We start from the raw sequence: 14,538 nt of genomic DNA, 5'->3' as shown, positions 1-14,538 counted from the left end.
CCGTCGAAACAAAACGTCCCAGAAGATAAGGAAAATAGGGTCACATTTTTGCACGTAGTGTTTTAAAATAACACTTCAGGCTACGAAACATCATATCTTCCATTTGAATAAAAAAAATCCAATCCATCATTTTTGATGGGCATTTATACTGGTATAGAAATCGAGATATATAAATTTAGCAATAAAAATATACTAGTGGGTCATGCTTGCGCACTGCATGTAACTACTCAGGTGTATTCCATGTGCATACATAATAAATATAAGCTTTATATGTTTGATGAAGTGTATTATGCTTGCATTCTGCAAGCAGCCACACAACTCAAGTTAACCCGTAATTGGTTTTTAGAATGAGCTCTCTATTGAAAAGTTTATAGCTATCGTAATATTTTATGTAAATATGACAAAAATTATAGAACAAGAGGTGAAAGAAGCATGTTTTAGTGTTGCCTCGCAACCCGTTCCAGTGTAAGCTCCATTGTCTTGGGTCACGTCACCTGCAGTGAGCAGACAGAGGCTGCACAAGCTGACTTTTATCTCCAGATATTTTTGTTTACCCAAATTTTCTGATGATTTTGTGATTTTTTTTTCCTGAGATATTGGCTTTGAGTTTCATTAGTGTGCATAATTTCAGCTTTCTACCCCAATGAGGAGGTACTAAACCTTTATATTGGTGAATGAGTGAGTGGTTAGAAAGAGCTTTATATATTAGATGAAGTAAATCAAGAACTAGTGATTATAATGAGGTTGTTATTTAAAAGTTTACAGCGAGATTAATTTTTAATGTAAATACGGCAAAGGTTACAAAATACGATGCAGAAGAGCCACATGTTAGCATTGCCTTGTAACCAGTTCAAGTGTGAGCTCCATTGTGTTGGGTTGCGTGACCCTCCGTGAGCAGAGGACGGCTGCACCAGCTGACTTTTACTCGAGGATATTTTCATTTACAGAAATTTTCCAACCATTTTTTTATTTCTCCTGGTAGAGTATATTGGCTTTGAGTTGCATCAGTGTGCAAAATGTTTGCTTTCCAATCCACCGAGAAGTTACGAAACAAATATATCAGTGAATGAGTGGTTGAAAGAGCTTTGTATATGAGAGATACATCGCACAACCTTCCACGCCCGATGCTGAAAGCAAAATGAAAAGCTTGGCATGTGCAGATAAATATATAAATTGTAACTATGGAAATATTCTGTGAAGCATTCCATTTATTTATCCATTGTCTTGGGTCACAGGACCCGCAGTGATCAAACTGAGGCTGCACCAACCGACTTTATTTCTGGATATTTTCATTTGTGGATATTTTCCGACCGTTTTTTATTTTTTTTCCCCCTCGGATATTAGCTTTGAGTTGCTGCAGTATGCAAAATTTGGCTTTCTCGCTCACCTAGAAGGGTACTAAACATTTATATTAGTGAGTGACTGAGTGAGTGGTCAGAAAGAGCTTTATATATTAGATACGAGCAAATACCACCCGTCGTTTCGCCGATGAGAATACTAAAGGGGGTGGGGGGGGAGAGGGAAAGAGAGAGAGAGGGGTGGGGGAGAGTGAGGAGGGGAAGGGGAAAGGAGAGAGGAGGGAAGGGAAGTGAGGAGGGGTGTGGGAGCGAGCAGGGGTGGGGGAAGGGAAGATAGTGTGAGGTGAGAGGAAAGGAAGGCAGACGTGTGGTGGAGCGTTAATTACGATTCATACTCTCATCAAAATTATTCTGCAGAGCATAACAGTGAAGATGGAAACAAAATAATGTCTGAAATCCATTTTCTATCAGTCGTACTATAAACACAGCCCAGAGATAAACACCGACCGGATACATCCGAAGAAAAACAACCCTCCAAACGCATCCGGAGCCAAGCCATCCAGACAGAAACACTGCTTGGACACATCCAAAGACAAACTCCCATCAGGACACGTCCAGAGACAAAAACTCCCGTCCGGAAACGATGGGAGACAAAGTCATCAGCAATTTTTAGGGAATCGGCAGGTTGGAGTCAGTAACATTACAGACGACAGCACGTAATGCATACAACCCTAAAACCTTGATTAGCTTTCATCAAAAAACAACGTTGCATTTACAAAGATGTTTGAGGGATATGTTCACAAACATTAATCTTTATAAACAGCTGCGTGTGATGGGTGGAAAAAAAAATTGGTTCGCGAACTTAGCAAACACCTTAATATGGCAAACATCTCGCGAATCGGGTGTTATTTAAAAACAACTCGCTCAGAATTAACGAAGGTGCATGAACACTCGCTCAGGATGACGGAGCACGAACCACTCACCCAGGATGACGGAGCACGAACCACTCACCCAGGATGACAGAGCACGGACCACTCACCCAGGATGACGGAGCACAGACCACTCACCCAGGATGACAGAGCATGAAACACTCATCCAGGATGACGGAGCATGAAGTACTCGTCCAGGATGACGGTGAATGAACCACTCTTTGAGGATGACTGTACATGAATCACTCGCTCAGAATGACATTGTACAAACTACTCGCTCTGAATGACGTGGCTCGGCAAAAGCGTCCACAGCGAGTCAACGATTCACTCAGAATGATGCAGCACGGGACCGATATCGACTCGAGGGTGCTCGACAAATGGCTGCAGCACTCAAGTCAGCACTCCAACAAAATGGTTGATAAGGAACGACCATCCAACAAACCATCGAACGACCATCCAACAGACCATCTAACAAACCATCCAACAGACCATCCAATAAACCATCCAACGAACCGTCCAACGATCATCCAACAGACCATCCAACAACCAACCACGGTACCTTCCAGCACTTGCAACCCTCGCCTTGCTGGCCACAGCATACGGTGCAAAAACGTCCAGTCCGCCGTTCCTTTGCGCTTCTACAAACGTTCCTTTTCAACGTTGGCTCTTCCCCTTGATGAGTCCACATGTGTGGAGGGGGGGGGGAGGCGGGCCTCCCAGTTTGGCAGAGGCCCCGCCCAGAAAGAGCGGACCCCATGAAGATCCTGTCCAATCGGGGTGAACCGTGACATCTGTTTCACCAAGCTCCCGCCCGTTCGGGGAGGTCAATTAAAATACGACGCGATCCTCAGAGTGAAAGTTTTTTGAAGGAGTTGAGTTGGTTGGTGTGCATCGTGCGGTTTGAGCTGGAGTCTGGGGCGTTCGAGTGGAGTTCTGCATTTGGCTGGCGTTCGTTGGAGTTTTCCTGGGTCCCATCCGTGACCCTGATCTCCGCCGTGGGACTCCAACTGCTCCACTCGGGTTCCTCCATGGGCACGAGCCCCACGTGTGTGACTGTGTTTTAATGTTTTAGTTATAGTTTCAATAATTTGTTCAACCATATCAACAGCTTCCATGATTGAAGATGGTCTTGGATCTTGAAAGTGAAACAATCTTAATTTTATATGTCCTTTAAATGCCCCATCAGTGTTTTCAATGGAGAATTTAGTGGCACCTTCCCTTTCTTCATTGTTCTTGTGCTTGTGTAATTAAAGGTGTTTATTATTTTTAAAAAAAATGAAGAATATCATTATCACATCTATCACAATGTTTTGTTTCTTGGTCAAGTGGAGATATTTTTCTGAAAAGATTGAATGTGTGTTTGTTGGTTTGAAGCTGTTTTTTTATAACATTGATATTCATGATTACAAACATTGCAGTACGTTGTATTGACCATATTAATATAACAAAACTTTGCTTGAAATAAAATTTTCTTGATGAAAGTTCTGTTTAAATTATAGGTGAATCTGTGCTTAAAATCATTTTATCCTCCAACTTTTTCACTTCATAAATACAATGTATCAAGACATAAAAGACAAGTTTCAATCAATCTCTTCATTTGTAAAAGATACTGAGAAATATGTCAAGGATGTAAAATTGAACAAAGATAAATATAACAACTATTGGATAAAAACAATTATGGTGAATAATATGAGTTCTTTAATTTCCTTCAGTGGAAGGGCTTTTAGTATACGTGGAAAAACATCAATTAAAGGAGCTCTAACAAAAGTTTCTCATCTCCTTCTGGCAATATATTAAAAACTAGAAAAAGCAATGAAACAAGAAACAGTATCAAAAAAGAAAAACCTCATCGATGAAGCTTTAGAAAGAAAAGATTAGACCATCTGTAATATGCAAGGAGAAATTTGTAGTTTTTTTTCAACAACCCTAAAGATGTAAATCCTAATGAAATAAAGGATGTAAATATATCAGGTGAAATGACATTTCGCTCAATAGTAATTAAGGATCATTTTAAAATTACCTTTAATATAAAAAATGGAGTAGTTGAATCTGTTTATGAAAAAAAGTATGTAGATATAGATGGTAATGTTTTTTTTTCCACTAATTAAATGAGTCATTATTCAACTAAAGATTTTGAAGATTATGAGAGTGATGATAGTATCTCTATTGGAACAGAAGACTGTTATGATACCAAGAGTTTGTGTTCAAACGATAGTTATGAAAGTAGCTTTATAGATGATTGTGAAAGCACCAATGAAAGCGCAGAAGATGATACCGAAGATGAATTTTATTTGAAGTAAAGTTTTAATTTATAAATATGAATAGTTTATGAGATTTTGAACCTCTTGAATTTCCTGATTCTCGACATGACAAATTTGAGAATTGTCCTGCGTGTGAAAGACGGGGATGAAACACAGTCAAAAGCCTATAAACAATATATATTCTGTGATTATCTTCTAAGTAATGACAATAAAAAATATAAAAAGGAATATCATTCATATGAATTATTTTTTCAAATAAATAAATGAATAATTTTTTTTACCCATTTGGAAAAATAAGATAAAATTTAACAACCATAAAAATCTTCCAAATTCATTAAGATGTCTCATAGTTGGTTCATGCGGATGCGGAAAAACCTGCTAACATTTAAAGATGCTCCTTACTCCCAACTTTTTAGATTATGATAATTTAATAATTTTCACAAAGTCAAGTTTGCAACCTGAGTATCAACTACTCTCACAAGGTTTTAATGCTGGTCTTCAAAAATAAGATATAATCGGTTTATTTAAACTTCAAAACAAACTAAATGATTACAACATTGAAGATATAATACAACTATTTTGTGAACACAGAGATATAAAAAGAAATCAAAGCCGATAACTTGTATTTTAGTGATAATACGGATGATATACCTTCTCCCAAGATTTGGATAAATCAAAAAAGAACCTCGTTATCTTTGATGATTGTGTTAATGAGAGAAACCAAACGGTAATGGATAGCTCCTACACAAGAGGGAAACATTATTCTTGTAATTGTATTTATTAGTCAATCATACTTTCAACTCCCTCATCGCTCAATAAGAAACAATGCTCATACTTTCATTTTATTCAAGTTAAATTCAAAAGATGTAAACAATTTTTGGAGAGACAATTGTTCTACATTATGTAGCAAAAAGGAATTTGGGGATTATATGAAGCACACGACTGAAAAATATAAATATATTGTTGTGAAACAAGATGAGTTATTAAAAGATGTATTTTTTATTTTATAAACAATTACAAATATAAATGACAACTATTATTATAAATCTTGTGGGTAAATCTGCTTCTGAAAAAAACTTTCAGAAATCAAGGTTCTTGTATAGTTCAAATGAAAATATTGTAAATTTTCTAAAAAAACAGCATGTGATTCGTATTGTATCTACAACAACCAGAACAATGTGACCAGGAGAAGTAGATTATTACTATATTTCAGGAGAGGAACATATGCGATTGAGGAATGAAGGTCAAATATTTGAGGAGGTTTCTCTTGATACAACAAAATATTTACATTGTAAGAGTGAGTTAAAGAAACTAAGATCTGGTGGTCTTGGGATATTAGAAACTAATCCAGAAGGAATGACACCAATTATTAAACATCTGAGTGGTAATGGAGTTAAGATTTTATCATTCGGTTTTGATGTTGATGCAGAAACTCAATGCAAACGTATGAAAAGCAGAGATACAAGTATTAGTGAAGAAGAAATTACAACTCGTATGAATGTGAAAAAGAATTTGATGAAATATTTAAAGAAAAGTATTTATTTGAACACATGTACTTTAGTGATGAAGAAAAGGAAAATTTTCCAGTTGACCTTTATAATTCAGTGAATGATATTTTCCAATAAATAAATGGATGCGAAAGAAAGAGCAAGAAGATTTAAGGAACATCAAGAGTTGGTTTCAAAAGTTGTAAAACAACAGAAAGACATAAAGAAGAAACGCAGACAGAAACTAATGGGTGAAGAAGCATTTGAAAGAAAACAAGAGAATTTTTTTAACCACTTTTAAAAACTTCCCAAGAAAAAATTATTGATGCTTCCACAGTTCCCACAATGGAATATACTCCAAAAAAACATCAAATGTTAAAAGATTTCAGTCAAATGACGGAGGAAGAATTAGAGCATACAGGAGAATTAGAATATGATGATGGATTATTTCAACAACTGGAAGAGATTAATCAACCCCCTGATTATATTGTGAAGGCTCTTCAAAACAATGAATATTCAGTGGATTCAAAAACCAAAGTAGGACTCATTCCAACAGAACAACCAGGAATATTTCATCTTGTTCAAGAAAGGGGATTGATATTTAATTATTAATTAAGGTTCTTGAGCTCTGCTCAACCCCCAGTTAAACTAACTCCGAGATTAATGTTTCTTCTCACAAAAGATGGAAAACAAGGGTCAACTGTGAGGGATGAATCAAAGTATTTTGAAAAAACATTGGATATGAAAAATAAGGATGATGGAGTACATATTGATCTGCTGGACTCTCTTAATTATAGGGTTAGTCCATATGGTAAAGCAGGAAGAATGAGAAGGAGAAACACATTATTCAGGCTTTAAGTAGCCTTGGTTCAGGTGTTAGTTTTCTTCCAAATGACCCATCACAATTAGTTATTAGACTGTTATTGCTGTAAGGTAGAAAGAAGGCTGGAAATAACAATTGTCGAAATGAAGCATCAGCCATTTTAGACCAGTTGTGACGAACATGAAAATAATGAATAAATGTCAATACGAAGACATTTTATCCCATATTAAATAAGATGAGAAGCACAATCCTTTGTTTTAATTTCACAAGTAAGCACACATATTCATTTCCATAACCACTACAACTTGACACAACAAAAGAATATGAGGCATCTTTATTGTCCATGGAAGGTTTTTATACCTTGTTTAATATCACCGAGAAAAATGACAAGTTTAATTATAATCAGGGAAGTGGATACAAAACGATAACAGTTTCACCCGGAGCATATGAGATTTCTCAAATATCTTCCGAAATTGCTCGCCTTGTGAAAAAACAGGGTGATGAACCAAAAAATATTGCTATAGTTATTCAAAAATATACTTCAAAATCAAGGATTAAACTGAAAAATAATGACAAGGTTGCTTTCACAATTGACAATTCATTAAGAGAGTTATTGGGTTTCTCCTCAAAAAAGATTGAAACTAATGGGACGTTTTAGAGTGGTAATATCATTCAAATATCCTCAGGAATAAATTCGGTATTAATTAACTGTGATTTGATTGATGGTGCTTCTAATGATGGAATAAGAACAAATTCAATATTTTCATTCAGCGCTTACTCAAGCACAATTGGTTATAAATTCAATATGGAACCCAAAAATCTGGTTTATCTTCCCGTGTCAGCAAAAACCATAAACAGAGTAAATTTTAGGATAACCGACCAAGATATCGCATGATTTCTTTTAATGGAGAAATTATATCCATCAGAATTCACCTACGTGAAGTTTTCCAATAAATAAATACGATGGTTATTGTGAGGAAACACGAGTTGGGAACATATAAAATAATTACAGGGGATGGGATGTTCCTTTCCCTATACTATAAGGGTGAAGGTATGTATCTTGGTCGAGGATACTATAAACCTCAGAGACAAAGGGGTGTTGGACACCAATTTAGAAAAAAAAGAGATGGGTAATTGATACTCTAATGGGTACAGGTTCAACTATTCTTAAACATAAAGACCTAATTGGTTCAACTGCTTCTGCTGTGGGAAATGTAGCAGGTGCTATAAAGAGTATAAAAGATGCCCAAAAGGAATCTTATAAACTGCAACAATAAAAGAAATTAGGAAAGGCAAAACTCAGTTGTCTCCCCAAGAACGACAGAAAATAACTCAATTACTTGGGTCAGGGTTTCAAAAGTTTTAACATCATTTTTCCTAAATAAATACAAGTATGGAAGCAATAGATAGTATCTATGATTTGGATGATACCATTGTCATCTCAAACTCCACTAAAAAAGAAGTCTACTTCAATGTAAATGCCATAACTGGAACAGACTGGAATACAAATGGAACAAAAGCTTAGAAATAAATCATCAACAAACTTATTTGAATCGAGCCGAAAGTTTCTTGTTGTGTAAATTTACATTTAGTAAGGATACGATTACCATAAACGCTACACTCGTAAATTATTTCTTCTGGAAAATGTTTGATAGTGTTTGTTTGTATATTGGAACACAAGAAATTGAAGTGGTTGATTATGTCTCTGCTACATCTAAAATGATGAAATTTACACTATATTCATTTAGTGATACAATGGGAAAGGGGGCAGTCGAAGGTTTTATTCCTGATTTGGCAACGGCAACAAAAACAGACCCTGGATATAGTCAAAGCAAAGGAATGTATAAGGCAGTCGAAGGTTTTATTCCTGATTTGGCAACGGCAACAAACACAGACCCTGGATATAGTCAAAGCAAAGGAATGTATAATGATGATACAAAAACAGGTAATAGTTTTACTGTAGGAGTTCCTATTAAAGGTATATTTGGATTTTGTGATCATGATAAAGTTCTGTATGGTCTTAAAATTAGATTTTTGCTGAAGCATACAAGTCTTACCAAAAGGTGTGTGAAGGCAATGGAAATTTAAAAAACCATTTTGGAAATGACAGCATTTAAAAGTCTGCATCCAATCTATGCGATTGACTTGAGTGCTCAAAAGCAAACTATAAAGTCTAATCGAGTGGATACTTCCCTATACATTGAAAGAGAAGAGAGTGAAAAAGTTGATACATATTGTTTGCTTTTGGAAAAAACAGAATTACAGATTAATACAGATAATGGTGTTATGATTAGTCTCACATAATTTTTTTTGATAACTAAATGAGTAGTAAAGTGCCAACTGGGGTATATGTTAATCAAATCAATCTTCATAAACTATCATCTTGTATTCAAAATCAAAATCCTTGTATGATTAACGTTAATACAATTCAGAGAAAAGGAGCAGTAAGAATTGATGTTTTGCTCACAAGAGAACAGGTGGAAATCTTGAACGATACTGGCTCACTTAAAATTGAAATATCAAAACCAATGTTGAAGAAACATTCAATAAGAGAGACGAGTGAAGGATTTCTCCCATTTCTAATTCCTTTATTTTCTGCTTTAAGTGCGGCTGGAGCATTGACGGGTGGTATTTCAGCAGCGGTAAAAACTGCCAACGAAAGGAAGGCTCAACTCCGAGCTCAAAAATAATTGGAAAGACATAACAAAGAGTTGGAGAAACAAATTAGTGGAAGTGGTGTAATTGTAGATATTGCTGAAAAACTTGAAAGTCTGCCTGATAAAGCGAGATTGTTAGTTGGAGATATGCTTTCTTCAATTGCACAAGCAGGTATAAAATTAACCAAAAGGGGTAATGGATTATATCTTTCTCATAAATAAATGAGCATTGATGAGTGGTTTAAAGAATTTGGAAAGAATACAACATCAAATATAGAACTTATCAAATATTGTAAGAAATTAAAAATTCATAATGTGGTTATTTGAATGAGAGATGAATTAACAAACGTGTCTAAACATACAAAGAATATTATTATGAACTTAGAAGATAATAATGGGAGCGGTTCTCATTGGGCTGGTATTTTTTAATAGTCAAGACAAATATTATTTTGATAGTTTTGGTCTTCCACCACCTGTTCAAGTAATAAAATTCTTCCAGAATGGTGTTTATCAAACATTTGAAGTCCAAGAATTCCAAGTGTTGTGGTCAATTATGTTTGTATGTGTTATTTCAACTCAACAAAAATAAAAAAATTATGACATTATTTTTAATCTAATATAAATGACATGTTGGTAAAGATGGTTCTATCTTTGGTGTATCCCATGAACTGGATATTGATTTATCAAATTATTACACAAAGGCACAGGCTGAATGACAGAAATATAGTATAGCAAAAAATATTCATATGAAAAATTCTAATAAATTAATAAATTATCCAAGCCTGACTGACATGAATGACTTGGTGAAATTAAGTGATTTATCACAATATATATCTTTAAATAAAATGGGTGTATTCCAAAGATACATAAGTGTTGATTTTATCTCCGGGTCATGCCGAATTTACAGTTCCAATTAAAATAAAATTTTAGAAAGAAGGGCGTGTCGTTTGTATGAGAATAGAACAATGGGGATACGATATGATTGATTTAGGGTATAATTGGTCATTCCAAATTAACCGAGAAGACCTGGAACAATTAAAACAGTCTCGTAAGGAAGAATATTATCCACTTGGTGCCGAGAATGAGTTTTGTGGAAGCACGATTAGCAAACAACAAATAAAATAATTTAATAAGGGTAAAATCAATAATGGTTTTGCCATAGTTTATATCATGAAAACAGAAAGAACAGGATTATACATAATAAGTAAGGGAATACAAACTGATTTAACTCTGGGAAGATGGAGAGGTGTTTCCTGTCATTCAATTAGTCAGTCATATATTTCTGATACATAAATGACAGCAAGAAGGCTTCAAGAAAATTATCATTTCTGTGTCCAAGCATACCTTCAAGAAAAGGTATTCGGTATTTTAATAAATATGTTCTTCAACATAAGAATGAGGTATTTTCAATAAAAGATTGGCTTTATACTGATGTTAATAAACCAACAACTTTGGATCTAACGAAAATGTTAAATAATGAAAGTATTTTAAGTTAAGAAAACGCAAGGCTCTTTTCAAAAATCAGAAGAAATTTTCTTGGTTTCCTTTTATAGAAATTTTTATTTTGGATGCAGGAATATCAAGTAATCCAGATGAATATATGTATGATATTCTTTGGGGCGAAAGTGGTTCAAGGATAGTCAGGGATGAGGAAGGAGTTGAAGAAACTGAGAAGAGAGAGAAGGAGGAGAGGGAGAAGATGGAGAAGAGAGAGAGGTGGAGGAGAGGGAGAGGGAGGAAATGGAGAGAATAAATAAATATAAAAATATGGAAACCAGTGAGATTATAAAAAGATCAAATGTATTGCAGAAAACAAATAAATCTCAATGCACCGAGGAGGAAAACAAAGAATTGGCAAGTTGATTATAAATATATGCATCAGGACTATTAACATTGGTTTCAGGGAGAAGATTTAAACGAGAAAGTGGAGATGAAGAAGAGAAAGAAGGAAAAGATTATATTATTGATGATGTTGGTGTAATTGACTTTGATTAAAGTTTTTCTTTTTTTTCTTAAATAAATGGAGGAGAGAGTAGAGACATTTCTCAGGATTCTTTATGTTTTAAAAATTAATATTCAAATGTGCATGTTGCATGTTGGAAACTAAAAAGGTTTTCACACTCTGTAGGAATTTTTCACATAAATAAAGGAGTTATTATCTAAAATGTAAAAAGAAAACCAAGAGTAAAAATATCTCATATGTAAAAAGTAAAAAATAATAGGTTATACAAAAAGGTACATGTTCAGTGTGTGGCTCAAAAAAAGAGTCATTCCACCTCATATCACCGGAGGCCTCCCAGTTGACCCCCTCAGATTTACTTTAAACTTTCATAATATAGTTCCCAGGTATCAAAATGAATCTGCGTAAAATTTTTGGTCCATAGATGCGGTCAACTCCGATATATTGAGGGTTGAAAATGTGGTTGTGGCCCTATTTTTATGGTCGTTGCGAGCATCACAAAATGAACGGCTACTTTTAAACTCCCACAACTTTTTAAATATTAATGCGAGAGCCTTGAAATTTTCAGAGATTATTCTTCTATAACTCCTCTGTAATAAAGAAACATAAAACGGAGTATACCTCTATTAATTTTTATGACCTGATCAGTTGAAATCCAGAAAAAAATGTTGGTTTTGTATGAAGACCCAACTTTGAGACCCCATATATTTTTGTTGACCCATCCCAAAACCTTGAAATTTTTTTCCGGTAATAACTGTATGGTAGTAGTATGCAAATACATGTTTACTTTTCTTAATCGGTCATATATAATACAATCATGATCCCTCAAAAATTGAAAATTTTCATTTTCCCCCGAAATTCAGTTGAGGATTGCAAATATATGACAAGGTATACCACTTCAAGTTGTTCATCATTGGAAAGAGCATATTCAAGTTTACAAAAGTGTCAAATATCAAAGTGGTATAATGTTTCGATCAATATTTTTAAAAATATTTGAATAAATGATGTTCTGCCATGCTGTGCGGGTTGTGTGTGCAATTTAATGAACAGTCCTTTTACATGTAGTACATATGTGTCGTACATGTATATACAATGTACATACATATCATCTAGGATACCATGAACACAATACTTTGAAATTTGGATTTGTAATTCTTTGTTTCTCATTTGTAAATAGCAAGAGCTTAACTCATCTGGCTGGGGCTAAAAATAGAACTCAGGAATAGTGGCTGATCTGCTGATGTCAGCAGTGTATATAGTTACATTCAAGGGAGGACATTTGTTGGGTTCCTTTGGTCCATGTGCTGAAAGTTATTGATGCTCCCCAAACATCAACTGGGAGGCAGTACAAGCTCGCACCTGACTTGGAAAAGCAGATCAAGGACCGATTCAAATCATTTACGTGAAATGTTTGATTACATTGTTAGTGCAGTATGTGATATATTTTTGTATTATTAATTTGAATCATAGAACTAATCATTCATGATTACCATGGTGCCCACACCATGCACACACTTCATGTATTCATGACTGTGTTAACAACAGTTTAAAAAAAAAATCGAAAATATATTTTTAAAAAATATACCACTTTGATATTTGACACTTTTGTAAATTTTAATATGCTCTTTCCAATGGTGAACAATTTGAAGTGGTATACCTTGTCATATATTTGCAATCCTCATTTGAATTTCGGGGAAAAATGAAAAATTTCAATTTTTGAGGGATCATGACTGTATTATATATGACTGATGAAGAAAAGTAAACATGTATTTGAATACTACTACCATACAGTTATTACATGAAAAAATTTCAAGCTTCTGGGATGGGTCAATAAAAATATGTTGTTGTTCGTCTTTCGGCTGCTCCCGTTAGGGGTCGCCACAGCGGATCATCCGTCATGATCCGCATACTGATTTGGCATAGGTTTTACGCCGGATGCCCTTTCTGATGCAACCCTGGTCGCCTCTTACGACACAGGGATAAGGATTGGGTTTCGCCATGATTCCAGGCTGCTCTACACCCTCTCATAGCGCGGCCCAGCGCAGAGCTCCCGTCCTCAAGCGATCCTCCAACCCAAGCCTCCGAGTAGCCGGATTGCAGGCGCACGCCACTATGCCCGGTGGGTCAATAAAAATATATGGGGTCTCAAAGTTGGGTCTTCATACAAAACCAATATTTTTTTTCTGGATTTCAACTGATCAGGTCATAAAATTTAACAGAGGTATACTCCGTTTTATGTTTGTTTCTTACAGAACAGTTATAGAAGAATAATCTCTGAAAATTTCAAGGCTCTCGCATTAATATTTAAAAAGTTGTGGGAGTTTAAAAGTAGCCGTTCATTTTGTGATGCTCGCAACGACCATAAAAATAGGGCCACAACCACATTTTCAAACCTCAATATCTCGGAGTTGACCGTATCTATGGACCTAAAATTTTACGCAGCTTCATTTTGATACCTGGGGACTACTTTATGAAAGTTTAAAGTAAATCTGAGGGGGTCAACTGGGAACATTTTCTTAAATTTGGTGATTTCAGATGGAATGACTCAAGAGTGAGTTCATCACCGAACACAAATGAGGGGGAGATATACAAAAGTTTTTTTTAATCAGGAAGTTAATTTACAACTGGAATTCCAGGAGAATTACATCTACCAGGGTATTCTTTCTGTGTTCCAGGAACAAACTTGAATAAAAGATTAGATGAGGCTGACAATCCTAAACCGTGGAGCAAACCTATCAATAGGGTTGATGAAGTGTGCATGAGGCACGATATTGATTATGGAAATAGCACAACATTGGAAAAATAACATGAAGCCGATTGAGAAATGTTGTATAATTTGTCTCTGATACAAAATCCAACCTTGAGAGAAAAAGTTGATAGGTTCATCGTGAAAAAGATGATCAGTGCTAAATTGAAACTTGGGCTTGGAAATTCAAAAAGCTTATAGGCTCTAATGATGTCATTAAGATTGAAGAGCAATTAGCTGATGAATTACATAAACCAATAATCACAAAGTTTCATAGAAGGAAGGTTTATTCCAAGGAAGTTGATTATATCTGGTCTGCTGATTTAATTGAACTCAATTATGATAAGGGGTACAAGTATGCTTTAACCGGTATTGAT

General features: G+C 35.1%; 1 protein-coding gene across 7 annotated transcripts in view; it reads right to left on the bottom strand.

Annotated features, from left to right (window-relative positions):
* Window positions 1-14,538, bottom strand: part of LOC147027941 (voltage-gated delayed rectifier potassium channel KCNH8-like) — a 603,764-nt gene that overhangs the window by 228,970 nt on the left and 360,256 nt on the right. The gene's annotated exons all lie outside the window — the stretch shown is intronic.

This window comes from Eptatretus burgeri, chromosome 4, assembly GCF_056783735.1.
Source record: "Eptatretus burgeri isolate ZD-2024b chromosome 4, Ebu_testis_v1, whole genome shotgun sequence".
In the NCBI taxonomy this organism is placed as follows: Eukaryota; Metazoa; Chordata; class Myxini; order Myxiniformes; family Myxinidae; genus Eptatretus; species Eptatretus burgeri.
The sequence above is the reverse complement of the archived record's forward strand: the minus strand, read 5'-3'. Positions and strand labels throughout refer to the sequence as shown.